The sequence below is a fragment of the Nymphalis io genome, chromosome 2, assembly GCF_905147045.1.
Source record: "Nymphalis io chromosome 2, ilAglIoxx1.1, whole genome shotgun sequence".
Taxonomy (NCBI): Eukaryota; Metazoa; Arthropoda; class Insecta; order Lepidoptera; family Nymphalidae; genus Nymphalis; species Nymphalis io.
The window spans coordinates 13,264,793-13,283,525 of record NC_065889.1 but is presented as its reverse complement, the minus strand read 5'-3'; the positions used below and the strand labels follow the sequence as shown (position 1 = coordinate 13,283,525).

Here is an 18,733-nt window from a genome sequence, read left to right as displayed (position 1 = left end):
GGAAATAGTGGTTATGATAATATTGGTTATATTTTTTTTTGACGAGCCGGTTGGCGTGGTTGGTAGATGGTGCCTTTCATGCCGAAGGTGGATGAACATGTCTGTTTGTCCTGAGTCTGGTTGTAATTATCTATATAAGTATATATTTACAAAAGAAAAGTATATGTATATGTAGTATAGCAGTTGTCTGGTTTCCATAGTACAAGCTACACTTAATTTGGGATCAGACGGCCGTGTGTGAATAATGTCACCGGATATTATTATTATTTTGCTTTGGAAACAAAGCAGGTTTTTTCAATTAACAATACAAAGATAAGTAAGTAATTAAGATATAATCAAAGTTCTGAATGTATTATAAAAGATAATTGACAAACATTAGTTGTGTTATGTAATCAGAAAAAAACACATTTCTTTCCCGTCATTTATTTCTAAGATATACGAGAATTCGTTATGGCTATACTAATATTTTGTCAAGAATATGAGATTAATATTATTTTTACGATAAAATAATACATCTCATATTGTCAAATTGTTTTCTTAATCGAACTATACTGCTCACACAAAAAGACACGATGAAAATATCGTAAGCGACTTTTGTGTCGGTTATTTATTTATCTAGTGCTACTTGAAACTAACAAAAACTTTGTTTTCAATAAAATATTTTATCGTCACGACTTGTAAGTACAGTCATGGCAGTCTGTTTCTCTGTAACGCAATATCTGCCGACGTAAGGCTTGAAAAACTTTAAAATAAAAAAAAAAAAAACATTATTAGTTCAATTTGTACAACAAAGAATAACTTGCCAAGCATATAATATTTTTTTTATCGAGTAAGCGCACATATTTTTTTAAAACAAATAACTATACAATATTAATCGAATTTAATTATTAGATCTCCATAAAATGGTGCAAATTTTCATACATTTTGCGTTGAATAAAATCACCAATTCCACTTATTAATTGGTAAAACTTACTTGTTTGTAATCAAAAATTAAACAAAACCTTTCTATATGATGATATAAATTGTCAATAAAACATTTGTTTTGATAATTAGGAGCGAGCCGTGCGTTTTGCGCTGTTTGTTTTTAATTAAATATGAGGCAAGCGCCCTCGTGTCGTTAGTGCCCTCAATTTAGATGGGTCGGTGTGGAATCCTGATCACAATATCGATATATTTACGATACGATACTTAACTATGGATATGTGAAGTGAAAGTGAAACGTATCGAAGACAATTCTATAACAGTAGTGTTCAGTATTCGTTAATTCTTAAATTTGTAGAAACAATTATAAAACCAAATTATAATAGTATGTACATATTTCTATACCGTATCATACATCAATTAAAAAATAGATTTTAATTAAACTCTTAAGAGAATATATGATAGATTCGTTTTCAAATGAATCATCATCAATTTATGGTTGATATCGGTTAATTTTGTTGACGAGACTATTTCTTTCAGCTTTGTTTTCAATCTCCAATACAAAAAAAAGGAATGCTATAATTGATAATTATAATTGTAAGTTGATTTTGAATTAAGCGTCCTGTAAATATAATATTAGATTAACATTTTTAATTAGATTTCCCACTGGGAAATTTTGGTTCATAAACATAAAAATACAAAATGTGAGGAATTGAAAACTTAATTTATTCATATTTCTAATATACATATATGTGTGTGTATGTATGTATAATTATCTTGTACAAAATACATTAGATGTACGATATGATGTGTAGGTTGAGAGGTCTACCAATTCATTTAACAATAATTTAAAATGTAATATGTATATGATTGTAAAAATTGTGTCCTAAGTGTCCAATAGATCAGCCCGCATTATTTCTTCAGCTCATCATATAGTAAAACTGTAATGACTCAATGCGATAATATTCGAAACAATAAAAAATAAACAATCAATGTGGATATTGTTAAAAACAATCAATGTGATGTCGAACTAAAGGGCGTTACTAGCTAGGACACAGTACAATACTAGTGTAGTAAATATAGTAAATATTGCTTATTATATGTATTACTGGTTAAAAAAAATGTGCCATATGTTAAATACATTAGTGGCGGAGATATATGGTGTAGGATAGTGGTATAATGGTTGTAAGTCTTGTAGTTATTTTATAAAGTAGCTGCTACCGATGTAGTTTGTTCAAATCTCCGATCAGGCCAGTAATAGTTTATTGGGTTTTCTCGTTAAGTAACTCTCAGTGGCAGCCTGTGGTTTGTAAGAAGTGTTTACGTAAGAAGTGTCTCGTGCCTCCGCACGAGAGTGTAAACACGTTCGTCTTGCGTCTCGGTCCGGCTTTTTGATTGCCATCCAATCGTATCACGATAACATTTCATTATTATTTTATAATAATAATTTGCTTGATTACAATGTGGCTGCACCAGTTCAACCTCATCGTCTAATATATTTTAGGTTACGAATACTTCGTCTTATGTAGTGAGTACAATGTATATAATACGCAATTTACGAGTAAATTGTCTGGTTATGTATTGGTCAAGACTGGACGCCAGACATAGTTTTGGAAAAATTACTTCTTTTAAGGCCACCTAAATCAGGCCACGCGAGGTCCCCATCTTACTCATACAAGGCCAATAGAGTCACGTCCTATTTTAATACCCGGGCGCTGTTGAATATCCTCTGCTATGATGAAGTATTGTTTTTGTGAAATAAAGTAAATTAATTTTAACTATTTTTATTGTGTTTGATAAAAATTCGACGTTGTAATCTCGACTAGATCGATCTCATTCGCGTATTCTCAGTCATACTTGACGTTTGACAAAATAATCTGTATCCATTTTACACGAGTAATATCGAAAAACATTATATACAAAGATAATTTTGAATAAGTTTTAATACTAAGAAACATTCACACACACAAGCACACCAACACACACAAGAATAAAAACGACTTAGTTTTGGAATTTCAATAACAAGGGCCTATTCAATAATAATAGCCTTTGAACAAAATATTTGTATGAATACTATGTATTTACTAAAATAATTTTGCTGCTTTTTAAATCTTAAGAACCATATAAATATAGTATGTATTTTTTGAAATATAATTTTATATATCTATATTTTTTATATATTTATAAAAAACTATAACTACGTAATTGAAGAAAAATCGATAATTCGAATCCTTTGTTCCCACAGTTTCATTTCAATTCAGAAAAAAATTTTAAATGATAAAAGAATAAAAAAACAACTTAATAATTGGAAAAGATTAAGAGAGAAATTATTATAATTATCGAAGTTTTATACACTTCAATTCACTTTTGATTTAGCACTTAGATTTAGTCGTTTGACACAAATCGAATCGTGTGCACGTGGTTTTAGAACAAAGTACTTCAACTGTATAATAACAGCTCAGTTATCAAGAACATACGGTTCCCAAATACCGAGTGCTATCAAGATGAAAGATTATATATTCAAAATAAACAGACAATTTAATAAGTCCTTGAGGTAAAGTGGGGCGCTTTTAATTCTCTTAACAAGTACGTATAAACATAAGTGAATGCTTAATTCACGTGCCCACGTGACATAATTTATGTGCTACCTTCGTAATAACTTCAGAACTTAGTCCTACAAATGTATAAGTCAAATTAGATTGAAAGTTACATAATGTTATATATAAATTCATGTTCCATTTCTATTTGAATAGTATTAATATTGTATGTTCTGATTTCTTGTATAATAAAACACAATGAATCGAAAGACGTAATATCAGATTTATATTGAAGAATAACAAACTGTAAGTGGTTTTCTTGTTTTATCTTCAAAATATATAAATTCGTTATGGGAATGTATAAGCACGAGAAGTAATGATAAACTTGTAATACCAATCTTTCCACTTGACAAAGTTAATACATCCTTCCAGAGGCATATTCGAAAAACTCCACAGATATTTTTTCATTTACATATACCTAAATTAAAACTCATGCTATTTTTTTAAATAAATATGGCTATATAGTAAATGTTCGCTTGTCAATGAAAAGTTGTTCCAGCATATAATTGTCATTATAAAAGCTTACCCACTTTTTTGAAAGAAATACCTCTATCTAAATCTTGCACTTATAGGTTTTTATACCAAATCTTAGAAGAGAAAACTGCTCCATTTAAACAAACTGACATTCAAATCATCAAGATAAAGATTAAAAGAAATTACTTTTAATCTTCACTAAGTATAGTTAATATTAAAAATAGCGTTCGTATTTTATCCTCAGTTTAGAGTTTTTAGTTAGTTAATATTTCACACTTAACGTTCACTAATCGGTTTTTATAAATAATATAATTATTATATATAATTTTATATATAAAATAGGTACACAGACTGGTAAATATTACGATGGTGATAGAATGTGTATTAAGTACCTTCCAAAACGTATTTGCTCAAATTCTTACCGCCAAATAATGATATTTGTTGTGTTGATATTATGTCTATGAGTGGGAGAGTTACATATTTATTTTTATACCGGTAGGAGAATCATGTTGTAGGTTTAAATTGGCTAATTACTGATACATAAAATAATAAACCTCCTCTTACAACCCAGGTTCCTTCAAACGAGGCGTGAAGAGGCATCTTGCGGGCCGGCAAGGCGGGGACGGCTAGTACAGAGCATTCTTCCCGACTGTACTAACCGTCGTTGCGTTTGGACTCTACTACCACTTACCATCAGGTGGAGTAGAGCCAATTGCCATCCCGGCACATATAAAAAATAATAATAATAATAAGGTCCTCCAGACCGATTTCGACCACGGCGGCCAGTCTCAATAGAGATTAGCCAACTGTGCAGGACAGATTATAGTGCACAAGTGTGTGCGCAAACACAGGTGCACTCTTTATTCCCTAGCTCTCAACATCCGATAGGATGGCAATCTGACACGACCGGAAAGACTTCAGGCGCAGGACCAACGGCTATACGTGCTTTCCGAGGCACGGGAGTGTATGCACTTCTAACTTCCAAACGCCGGGCAGTTAATGGGAATTTCCTGAAAGAAAACCCCAATAACTTTTTATTGGCCCGACCTGGGAATTAAACCCAGAACCTCCGGGTCGGCGGCTTTATATCTAGCCACTAGACCAACGAGGCAGTTATAATTATTGTATATAAATAAAATAAATGGATTAGTATTCGTTGATATTTTTAACTTACTTAAAGCTTTACTTGTTCAAGCCCGTACACAATGATTCAAAAGTGATGGCGAAGTAATTTGGACTTTCCATGATGATAGGATTTATAGTCTTCCTGAAATATATCAAGTATACTTCGATATACGAATATACAATTAATGAAATAAGAGGAGGCTTTTGCCCAGCTGTGAGATATTATCACGATATTTCTGTTACTCACTAATTCTACATTCACATCTTTATAAACTTCATAGAATGGCTTTTTTTACAGAAACTCACTTTGACTCGATTTGAAGTAATTAAAACTTTATTATTCATTGTAATGTTATCAATAAGTTAGAATATATAATTAGAAAATAATGTACAGAACGGAGATTCTAATTTTGCTGAGGCAAATAATTAATTATATATAATCGTAATTACTCGTAAGTACTTAAGAGCCTGTAAGTATCACACTGCTGGGCTAAGGCTTCCTCTCTTTTGTCATGCGGTTAGTAGCTTACTTGAACACGCTGCTCCAATGCGGATCGTTGGAAACACATGGCAGACTTTCATCCACCACATTTCTTTATGAAGTTCTCCTTTATCACCGAGCAAGCAATAGTTAAAAATAATTATAAACATAAATTAAGCGCCAGAAAATTCAATGGTGCTTATCCGTGTTTGAACATGGAATGATCGGTAAAGATTCTTGTCTTTCAATGATTGGACCATTACGAATATAATCTGACCAAAATTATTTTTTCTAAGCTAATGTAATCTGATTTATAATATTGTACTTTTTTTTTCAATTTAGTAAAATAGTTTATTTCTATCTTTAAACTTTGGCTTTAATTGCAATTATATAACTGTTCATGAACACTATTTATCAAAAATAATTCCGGAACCCACTTCCCGGACACAATTTATTATTTTTTAATTTTAACATTCTTTAAAAAAATAGTTTTGTGACATTTTTTTCGACCAATGATCATTATTTTCTATAATTCGATGTCGAACATTATAATAATTCATAATCTCCTATTATAAATAAATCTCATACGTAATATATTTAATTAATCATTTAAATAACATGAAATTTCTGACCTAATTAACAACAATAGTGTAAAGGTAAAATGGGTAGCAATATTCAACCAAAATGACAGTCTAAATTAAACTTGCCTCATCTGACCTGCCGTTCAACGCTGGTTACATGACCCAAAAGCCTCAATCCATTTACGTCTGCGGCTTAATAAACAAAGTTAATTAAGTACAAATTATAAAATTATGAATTTTAGAATGAGATAATATTAAAAGGGATAAAAGGAGTTTACAAACAATTACCCGCAGGGAAAATCTTAATGGATTGCTGAATCAAAATTTCATAATAAAATAAAATTAATTTCGGATTTCTCGGCAAATGAAATGTGTCTAATTATATCCGTAAATGATTTAAGGAAATTATAAAGAAGAAGACGAAATTTCTAGACCACTTGGTCTTCACAACTCACGACCATAATTCTGCGAAACACGTTTTCAATTTTTATATTACTAAAAATTGGTTTCAACCCAGTAAGTAAAGCTTAAGGTAATTTAGAATGAATGAATGTTATAATTTTATATAATTGAACATAAAGATGAATTCTATTACTTTACTGGTTTTATTGCCGATGACTGCTCATTATGGCTATTCTGTACCAACAAAATTAAAACTCACCGCAGAAAACGGTCGTGATATGTCAGAAAGTGATATGCGACATTGACCATGATATTCATACCAATACAAGAATCGGTTATCAACATTTCACGCTTGATTAATGAAGTTAGTTATTACAGAAAAGCACTGTTTCTATGCCATGAATATTGAAATTATGGTAAAATTTGAGATACAAACATTCGGAAATAAATCCAAGTTTTAGTTTAAAAAAGCTACTTGATGCAAAGTTCCGTTAAAGCTTTTTCATATGCGATTTCATTATTTACGGTTAGTTTAGTTAAATATTAATAATAAATTTTAAAGATGATTCATACGAAAAAGTTTTACCATATAATAGTTCACGTTTAAGTGATTCACCTATTTTTGGTTTGCGTTACGTCATTTTACGCTAGGGCTGCTAAAACTACTTATCATCAAATAGGCGAGTCAATTGATGGGTGAGACTAAATTCATTTAATAAATTTCTGACTATCTCGGTGGTATATGAGCAATAAATAATTAAGACCCTAAATCGGGCCAATAAACAAAAAAAGTTATTGAGTTTTATCTTTACAAATTCTGTTAGAAAAAGCATTGCAATATATATTTACATATTTAAATGTCATAAGTGCTTATAGGTATCTGGATTTCCATCCAAGTGGGAATCATTAAATGTGAACAGTATCCCACTTAGCAACCAATACGAACTTTGCAACAGGTTGCCCCTAACGTGGAAATGGAAAAGGCACTGACTTTCAATTTAAAAGAATGATTTTTGAATTCATAGATTCTTATATTTCTAAGTATAAAAACACATATCCATAAAGTTAGGCAGCGTCTGGAAAGTTTGAAAAAACTACTACGTATAAAAGAGAGAAAATCTGTAAGAGAATAATTCGGAAGTTATGAAATGTATAATAAGACTGAAGTTGTCGACGTCACTGATAGAGATCAGATCAAGAATGAGTTCGTACTTGAAAAGTCGACGTCCGATAAACGTGTAGATGACAATCCGAAGATTTCATTCTCTTCGCGAGGGAACTAAGCCTCATAAAACGAAGCATGTGTTCCATTGGATGTATAAATAAAAAATGTTGGAATTGACGAGCAAAGTTCTGGAAATGCATAATCACAAATTTAAAATACATTAAGGAAAATTCCACATTCTAATTTTACTTTCAACGCAAACAATGAAATTCCACTTAAAAAAAAGTCTAGTTTCTGATATAAGTCTAATTTTGTCTCTCAAAAGACATTAGCTAGGCTATTAACAGCACCTACATATCCTTACAGTTTAATGATATAACTAAAATTTTGGGCACGTAAATTAATTTCCATTTCTGTTGTGTCAGAGAACAATTCGAACATTACCGTACATTATAAGCAGAAACGCAGTTTAATACTTGAACAATGAAATTTTGCTCCATTGAAATTTTCAATCAAACTACCATTCGCTCTGTGACTTTAAAACCTTACTATTTTAAATAATTTGTATGTAATTTGTAAAAATTGTGCAACTATTTGAAAAAAAAGGTTGAAATTTCATTAGGAATATATTTGCCGTAAGGATTTTGTTTAATTGTTATTTTTATACTTCATTCATCTATTCTTTTGTGACATATATTAAGCAAGTGTACGTTGAATAAATAGTTGGATTTATACCTAATAAAAGATAGCTTTATATTAAAGTTTATAGTTCGTTCGAGATCCATTTGTATTTATACAGTTTCGGTTATTTAATACAACTGTTATTTATTTTATTGTATTCCGTAGGCAGACTGGCATGTGGGCATTGGTAGAAATATTAAAAACATATGTAACAAACATCGCCAATGCATCAACTAACCTAAGGATAATATGTTATGTTGTGCCTGTAGTTATGGAGTAACTGACTGACTTCACACCGGACACAACAATTATTGCTGATTGGCCGGAGAATATATGAAGAGTAGGTGCTACCATCTACCATCAAGTAAATCGTTTATTTGATAGGACTTTGTATCAAGTTGTTTAAAGTATAATAACTAAACTTATTTAAAATCTTTAGACAAGGTCTAACACAATTATTTTAAGATATAATTAGGAGTTATATTGTGATAGTTTAATTTTGTGATTAGGTAAATTGCAATTTGATTTATCAATTCTAACATGTTTAAGATCGATTTACATTTCAAATATAATGTTTATTTCAACACTAAATAATTTCGTAAAATTTTATGTCACGCAAGTTTCATCGTCAGTAAAGTTTTGTTTTGAAACGTTACACACAAAAAAATAAACATCAAATGTTATCTGCCCAAAAAATAAACTAATTGCATTTCACTATATGTGTCAAAATTTAGGATTAAGCCTATATTTAAAAACATTTTAAGACAAATGAGACAGCCCTATTACGTATTCTAGAACTGGAGTAATAAAACTCACCCCACGTGCTTGGGAAGTGAGAGTTTCCAAAACAAAGGAGTTAGTTCGCAAGGCATAACTACTTTGTTCCACTATATTTTAGTGCAAATATTGTGCACTAAGAAAATTTACTAGTCAAGAAACTTTGGGCAACTGTCAAAATAAGTTAGAAAACGTTTTTTGCAATGTATTATATTTATATACAACATTAATATCAGGTCTGACAATTTTATCTAACTATAAATTCTAAGAAGATAATGCGTATCGTCTGGCGTATTCTCGTATTTGACCAAATTTGTAATATCCGTTACTTTAAAAAGGTTTGTAACATTACAAATGAAAATGTTTGATTTAATGGCCATTTGGCCGATATTTATCGGTTATAATATTAAAATGTTAGTTATTACATATATATAGCCGAGATGGCCCAGTGGTAAGAACACGTGAATTACGTACATGCTTAATTTGTGATTATAATTCATCTCGTGCTTTACGGTGAAGGAAAACATCGTGAGAAAACCTGCATGTGTGTAATTTCACTGAATTTCTGCCACATGTGTATTTCACCAATCCACATTGGAGCAGCGTGGTGGAATAAGCTCCAAACCTTCTCCTCAAAAAAAGTGAGAGGAGGCCCAGCAGTGGGACATTAACAGGCTGTTACATTTCGTTATATATATAATAAAGATGGTTGGATGGATGGATGGATAATTGAAAAATAAATTATAATTTATTTTTAACTCGTTAATGAGATACGTTTAACTAAACCTTCTAGAATGTTCACGGTTATCAAATGCTAATTAAAATAAGCGGGTCCGTAGGCTCAACTAAATTCCACTACATCAATCACCCATTTAAGTTGTTTAACTAGCGTAATCCATTGATATACATGCTGGCTTAACTAGGCCACGTATGTAGCGTTTAAATAAATTTATTCAAGTAGACCTAATGTTGTGGATTTTGTATGCATGGCTGCCGTATGGGTATTATATCGTATAACTGCCTCGTTCATACCAGAAGATGCAGATCCCAGACTGAACTAGTAAAATTTCGCAGTTTTTTTGCTTTGATTCACACGGAAGGACGGCCTAGACGGGCCGGTTGGCGTGGTTGGTAGATACTTGCCTTTCACGCCGAAGGTTGTGGGTTCGATTCCCACCCAGGACAGACATTTGTGTGCATGAACATGTCTGTTTGTCCTTAGTCTGGGTGTAATTATCTATATAAGTATGTATTTATAAAAGAAAAGTAGTATATGTAGTATATCAGTTGTCTGGTTTCCATAGCACAAGCTTTGTACAAGCTTAATTTGGGATCAGATGGCCGTGTGTGAAAAATCCAAGTTTGGAAGATGGCATGTGCAATCAGATGTCTTGGAAATGTTTCGACATTTACTGGTCATCATATATTCTACCGCAAAACACTACTTGGTATTATAGTGTTTCGGTTTTAAGGGTGAGTGGGATTTAACATCCTAGTTTCCAAGGTTGGTGGCGCATTGGTGACGTAAGCGATGGTTAACATTTCTTACAATGCCAATGTCTATGGGCGTTGGTGACCACTTACCATCAGGTCGTATGCTTGTCCGCCTACCTGTACTATAAAAAAATGGCTGTCAGAAATATTGATTATATGATTATAATATATGTCTGATAAACTGTTATCAATATTAGATTTTACATCAGTAAATGTTGTCATAGAAACAACGAAAGAAATAAAGGTTCAATCAAAATTAGATCCATATTACTTCAGCGATGTTGCGTGAGTGAGACTCCTTAATGCAGGCTGCGACATTTACCCTATTTTTCCTTATTACCATCCCTTTTAGGGTTATGGTACGTCTAAGAGATTCTAAGGGATCAGCCGTACTAACTTTGGGTGGCACTTTTGATGTTTGATTTAAAGCTTAATTTACTTTTTAGAGGTTTTTTCTTAGAATTTGAATGCTATCTGGAACTCGTTTTTATTGTTTTCATTACAGTTTTAATTGATTATTTCACAAATAATTTTGAACTTTATAAATAAGTATAAGTAAATGTTGCACAGATGTGTTGACATCGAAAAATGACTATTTTTCATTTTGAAATAATTTGCGAATTGGTAAATCCAAATATAACAGAAATTAAACTGATAACCAATATTTCCCTTATAAAAGAAATCAATTAAGCATATGAAAATTCAATGAATATAACTGCCCGGGTTTCAACCTACGATATTCTTTTTTTTTTATATTCGCCGGGAGGGCAAATGACTACTCCACCTGATGGTAAGTGGTAGTAGAGTCCAAACGCGACGACGGCCAGTACAGACGGGAAAAACGTTCTGCACTAGCCGCCTTCGCCTTGCCGGCCCGCAAGATGCCTCTTCACGCCTCGTTTGAAGGAACCCGGGTTGTAAGAGGAGAGGAACACGTGAGCTGGTAAGGAATTCCATTTTTTGGAAGTGCGACAAAGAAAGGAGTTGCCAAATTTCTTTATTCGCGATGGAATTGATGTTTAGATTTACTCATTCTACATCCAACCACCAGATCAATTTTAAACATTCTTCTTAGAGCGTATATGTATAAGAATATACGTTGTTAAAATGTATTATAATTTCCTTCCACGTAAAATCATAAAATCTATTATGTACTTATAAGGGAAACAAATTCCAATCGCATTTGTTGAACAAGAATTTTGTTATGTCTGTAGAATTGTGAATTAAGTATTTTTTCATTTACTTATAATTAATTATACTATAAGCCCTCTCCGGTTTCCTTTTTTCTGTATTATTCTCTATATTATTCAACAAGGCTCTTTCCTTATATTGTTGAATCAAGAGCACTCTAAAGAAAATAATAAAAAGTATGAAAATTTTATAATAAACATAGCCCATGAAGTGTTTTTACGAATCATATAATACTAATTTTCACGCGCGTATTTCGGGAGCGTGTTAGGTATCCTTCTTCTTTTTCTTCTGTAACTCTGACAATAATGATAATGATCGGTTAAATTGTTAAAATGTGAAAGCGTAACAAATAAACAAAAATAACTCACTTTACATATTAGTATAGATTGTCAAAAAATAATCAAACACGGGCAAATGTTTGATATTTAAATACCGAACATTTCGATTATGGGTTTTCTAATTTCATATTTTCGAGTCGAGATGGCCTAGTGGTTAGAATGCTTGAATTTTAACCGACGATCGTGGGTTCAAACCTGGGCAAGCACCACTGAATTTTCATGTACTTAATTTGTGTTTATAATTCATCTCGTGCTTGACGGTGAAGGAAAACATCGTAAGGAAACTTGCATGTGTCTAATTTCATTGAAATACTGCCAATATAATACAGAATACACATGTATTCTACCAACCCGCATTGAAGCAGCATGGTGGATAAGCTCCAAACCTTTTACTCAAAAGGGAGAGGAGGCCTTAGCCCAGCAGTGGGACAGGATGTTACTGTTACTCAACTATACTGTAATTTCATATTTTAGATCCAATCATGATTGCTGCAAAGCTGTCATAATATAAAATGCCTCGGCACTGGCATGTAATGGAGGACGTTTTGAGTTGGAGTCATGATTCCATATATTTACCGTCAATTCAAATTGCTTAAAGCCTAAAATTGGCTAAAATCGAGCCACCACTACTTTTTATCGTATTTTCATGTTTAAATATGTATATAATATATACGGATGAACACTAATGTGTATATAGTATGCTTTATTGTGTTTTTCGAGGTTATATCCCTGCAAGAAAGGCGTGAATTTCCAATCAATCCAGGTACAGGTACACATATCGATACACGTATCATATTACGTTTCAAAATTCGAATTCTCAGAACAGATTCTTTGTTTTTTCAAGTTAATTCAATTTTTCCTTTGTACAGAGTGAATAGGATTTTTCAGCACATGTACCAGACCTCGTTACGAGAATGTAAGGCATATTCGCATTGTTAAAAGAAGCACTGTGCACAATGAATACGAGTTGATGATGAAAGGTGAGCTCGAGAGCCCCGTTACGAATTGTTTTACGTTTTAAAAACTTTAGTATTATTTTGTAACATCGTGTTTTAATATAGAATTTCTATTATTAACTTGAATGTTGTTGGAATTAATTATGTCTTTATTTAGAAGAGAAAAATATACTTGTTAAGACTTATTTGTATTTTGTATCTTTAATCTTTGCAGTTTTTATAGTCAATATGGATGTTATAGGCCGAGATGGCCTGAAGTGATAAGAACGCGTGAATCTTAACCGACGATCTTGGGCTCAAACCCAGGCAAGCACTTCTGAAGTTTTTCATGTGCTTAATTTGTCATTATAATTCATCTCGTGCTTTTCGGTGAAGGAAAACATTGTGAGGAAACCTGCATGTGTCTAATTTAAATTGCCATTCAAAGGCTCTTACCAAGGAAGAAATGAAAAAGAAACGGCTTTATGGTTATTAACTTATAATGATTGTCCTATCTTACTTTCATTATATATATATATATATATGCTATAATTGTATGTATTATTTATTATTTAGTATAACATTATCAGAATTAAGGTCCTCCAGACCGATTTCAGGCTAGGCGTGCACGAATGTGTGCGCAAACACAAGCGCACTCTGTATTCCCTAGCTCTCATAATTTGATGGGACGGCTATTCGACACGACTGGAAAGAGTTCAGGCGCAGGACCAACGTCTTTTTGTGCTTTCCAAGGCACGGGAGTGTATACACTTCCAACTTCCAGACCCCGGCTACTGAGATTTTCTTACAGAAAAACCCAATAACTTTTTTATTGGCCCGACCTGGGAATTGAACCCAAGGTTCTCGGGTCAGCGGCCTTATATCTAGCCAGTAGACCAACAAAGCAGTCATTATTATTAGTATTAAATCTATAACGGGCTTAATTCGTGACAAGGACTCGATTCATTTATTTGTTAAGTGTATGTAAATAAATCATATGTTTAGCGTTGAAGAAATAAATCGTGATGATAGTACAGTATTAGCCTGTGAATGTCCCACTGCTGGTCTAAAGGCCTCCTCTCCCTTTTTGAGGAGAAGGTTTGGAGCTTATTTCCAACACGCTCCTCCAATTCGGGTTTGTGGAATACACATGTGGCAGAATTTCAGTGAAATTAGACACATGCAGGTTTCCTCACGATATTTTCCTTCACCGTCAAGCACGAGATGAATTACAATCACAAATTACGCACATGAAAAATCAGTGGTGCTTGAATGGGTTTGAACCCACAACCATCGGTTAAGCTTCACGCGTTCTTACCACTGTGCCATTGTGATGACAAATGCAATGATTTGCATAATTAACATATAACAAGAACTTAAATAGCCATATAAACTTGCTACTAGATTAACTAGACAATCATTAATTAAAAACAAATTATCAAAAATAAATGTAAATTATTTTGAAATGCGCAAAAACATGAAGTCGTTTTCAAAGAAGTTGAAACTGAGTATTTAGTTTTCGAACGTTTTTGAAAGAATAAAAATTAATAAATATTTATACCAGTCTCTTTATAGTAATCAGTATTTTTTCTTATAGTATCACTATATCACTACAAATTATAAAACAAACTCATCAACGCCGCGTTTCTCTGTCTGTGTGAAGGCGATGAACTCAAAAACTACAAATCAGATTTCCATACAACTTTCACTAATGGATGAAATAATTCATAAGGAAGGTTTTGGCGTATAATTCCTGAAGATTTTGTGTAAACTGGCTGTAAATTGACGATGAGTGTTGAAGATGTCGGATTAATCATGTCGACTTGGAATTATACCGGCGTTCGCCGCGAACATCAATAGAGTTATATATATCACGATACATACATTTTTGTGTAGAACCTTATTTTACCCGTGTGAAGCCGAAACGGGTAGTTAGTAATTATTATATCCCTGGTATTAACATCTAATATTATATAAAGGTATTCATCGTGATCTTTTATTTTTATTTACGTTTCGACGTAAATAATTTTATGCACCTACTAAAAATAAATAATCCATGCCGCTTTATATCTCTACAAGCTTATATGGATGACAAAAACTATTGATTTAGTATACGTTAAGTTTCAGTAGGACATATATTTTAAATTCTATATAATTTATTCGTAAAAATTTATAAATACTGAATCTTGTTCTTTGGTAAAAATTTTAATTGGAGTTAATTGTCGATTCGATAGTTAAACATATTTATATGTGATTCAATAATAGTCTTTACACCTCTAAATAAAGTTTATTTTGATTTTGAAGAAGTTATTTTATATAAAAAAAACCACGACACATTATAAAAAAAATTACCCTACGTTTATAAGACAAGCATTTATTCAAGTCATAAAAAACTAATAACATTTAGAAAACTTAAAAAAAAAATTGTCATCAACACTGAAAGAGTACAAAATTACAGCTCAAGCACTTAGGTAGATTTTTTTAAAAATTAAATCCCATAAGAACTTGGAATATAAATAGAATACTAATAAAACTAGTATAGTATACTGGTGGTAGGGCTTTGTGCAAGCTCGTCTGGGTAGGTACCACCCACTCATCAGATATTCTACCGCAAAACAGCAATACTTGATATTGTTGTGTTCCGGTTTGAAGGGTGAGTGAGCCAGTGTAATTACAGGCACAAGGGACATAAAATTCTTAGTTCCCAAGGTTGGTGGCGCATTGGATATGTAAGCGATGGTTGACATTTCTTACAATGCCAATGTCTAAGAGCGTTGGTGACCACTTACCATCAGGTGGCCCATACGCTCGTCCGTCTTCCTATTTTATAAAAAAAAAAAAAAAAGAATACTAATAAAACTATTATAGTATATTTGCAAGAACAACTGAACGTATAGATAAAATTAAATTACGCTTTTAATATATATAACTGATTATTTTTATTGAAAATAAGCAAATAAATTAAAATTAAAATTATTACAGTCTTCTTAATAAAAATATAGAAACTGACTTTATAAATACATTCCCTTAATAAAGCTTTAAAAGTACTCGAAAATGAGTATTTCTTTTAAACCTACACTCAATAGAATATTAAAGTACAATTCTTATTAAGATTTTCAAACTCTCAATCTACCATTTAATACGTCCTTGATATCTTTTTACGAGCAAAGATTAAAATACATCCTTCTTGCCACTCCAGTATTCACGAATTAAAAAGTCAACTACCTAATTAAAATTTTCTAAAGGCACTCGCCTTCGTGAATAAAAGCTATCTGCAAAAAATTCAATGCCTTTACAAAGGGAATACTTACGCAATTTAGCCGTAAACAAGCAATATCTTAAATATAACGTGAAAACGTACCTTTGAAAAAACATTTTGAAGTTCCACTTATCCACTTAACACCTAACATTTTAGAAGCGCCACTTAAAAATTTAAGACAATCCGACATTCACAAATTTTTATTAGTCACAGTATACACTTTAGTGTAACGAACAGTGTCTTGTTAAATAAAGAAATTATTAAATTGAATTTTATTTGTATTGAGAACTCGAAAATTTTCAAATTTCGAATATATCATACAGCAGAAAACACATCCGCTCGCGTCCGCGTTCAGACGGCAACTGAAGTCTGAAATGTGATACGATATACGAACCTAATTTCACAGGGCGGGTTTGACTCGATTGCAACCTTCAATGCTGATACGTTTAAAAGAGAACAGATGGCGCTATTTGCAAGAGATCCTATCTAGCGATACTAAAGTTACTTGAAACTTTGATAAAAAATATTATATACTTGAAACGAGAGATAGAATAGTGTAGCTAGCAAATGAATACAAGTTAGTGACTTGAAGAATCTTACTTGAATTCAAATTATTTTACGTAATATATTTTTTTATTAAGACTAAAAATATATGATTCACTCGCTTATCAACCTCGCATCGATTTTGAAATAAGCAAAACGTCGTTCGAATGTTCTGTAAAAAGTTTACTCGAACGAATTCAAATATAATTTTGTATGTCACAGATATGACTTACTTTGACCTAATCTTGCTATGAATTCGTCGAACGAAGTGTCATAGTTTTAAACAATTGTTAAAAAATAATATTGATCTCCTCAAACAGAAAACTAATGTTTTACTCATGTCAAACTTCAACTGTTCTAACTGAGGAACTTATAAACTTTTTAGAATTTGCCTCGCAGTTTTCATGAAACAAACATTTGTGAAAGACCAGAAGTTGCTGTTCGTTGTGATTATTCGATTTGAAAATAATATTATATTATTTGTATTGTTATTAACGCAGTGTTATACATACTAGCTTATTATTTGAGAGTAACACGTTTTATTGATACATTAAATTATATTGTTTTTTTTATGGAATCGTTAGGCGGACGAGCATATGGGCCACCTGATGGTAAGTGGTCACCAACGCCTATAGACATTGGCATTGTAAAAAATGTTTACCATCGCTTACATCGCCAATGCGCCACCAACCTTGGGAACTAAGATATTATGTCCCTTGTGCCTGTAATTACACTGGCTCACTCACCCTTCAAACCGGAACAAAACAATAACAAGTACTGCTGTTTTGCGGTAGAATATCTGATGAATGGGTGGTACCTATCCAGACGGGCTTGCACAAAGCGCTACCACCAGTAAAATGTCTAATAGTGTATGTATTAAGTAATTCATAGATATAATTTAATGATTTCCTATATTTAATTTTATTAAAATTAATGAGTATGTGTATTCGTGGCCTCAACATTTGTGGATTTAGTTGAAACTTTATAAACTTGTTTTTAACACCATCAACGTAAAATATGGCGCGCGAGCCATATTGGATAATTGCTTACAACCGTTGCAATGGGAGTGCAACGCATTTGCATTACTAGTAGAAATTATCCAATTGAATGATAATTGTGATAATGAGGTTATTTGTTTGTTTGTAAGCCAGCACAAAATACATAGACGCAAATATTTTGACGTAATTGTAACTTATATTTTAATTGTGATTATCTTCATTAATTTTGCCTATTTATTTATATACATTATATCATTTATATGTTCTATTATTGTGCGCTTAGTAAACCATTCAGCATCCAGATCTTATTTGGATATATTATATATTTAAACCGTTATTCATATTTTGGAGACATTTTATTACATAAACTATTTAAGTCCTCACATAAGAGTATACAAATTAAAATTAAAAATACCAACTTTACAATATAATACAATACGTGGGGGCAAGATTGGTAGTGGCATTTCCACATTGAAAAGCAATTCCAATTCTCTAGGCAAAAAATGAACCACTCTCTGGTGCTCTCTCTGTACTTTCGTCGCCAATGGATGAAATATAACGGCATTTATATTATGTTTGAAAAGTGTGTTTGCACAATTGACTTTTATTTCCAAGGTTTTCACGTGCAAACGAAACCATCGATGATTGATAAGAATCCTCTTGAATCCACGTAGGGCGTTTAATTGAGGATACAGAAGATGGTAGTATATTACACAGGTTATTTAATCAACACTAATATCATATATCGTTTGCCACCATGTAAATATAACA

General features: G+C 32.0%; 1 protein-coding gene across 2 annotated transcripts in view; it reads right to left on the bottom strand.

Moving 5' to 3' along the window:
- The window catches only part of LOC126776374 (neuroligin-4, Y-linked-like), a 75,802-nt gene extending 59,178 nt beyond the window's left edge, over window positions 1–16,624 (bottom strand). For both annotated transcript variants that reach the window (XM_050498854.1, XM_050498863.1), the window contains exon 1: window positions 16,524–16,624. The gene's annotated coding sequence lies outside the window, so the exon portion shown is untranslated. The remainder of the gene's footprint in view (window positions 1–16,523) is intronic.
- Between the last annotated feature and the right edge of the window lie 2,109 nt (window positions 16,625–18,733).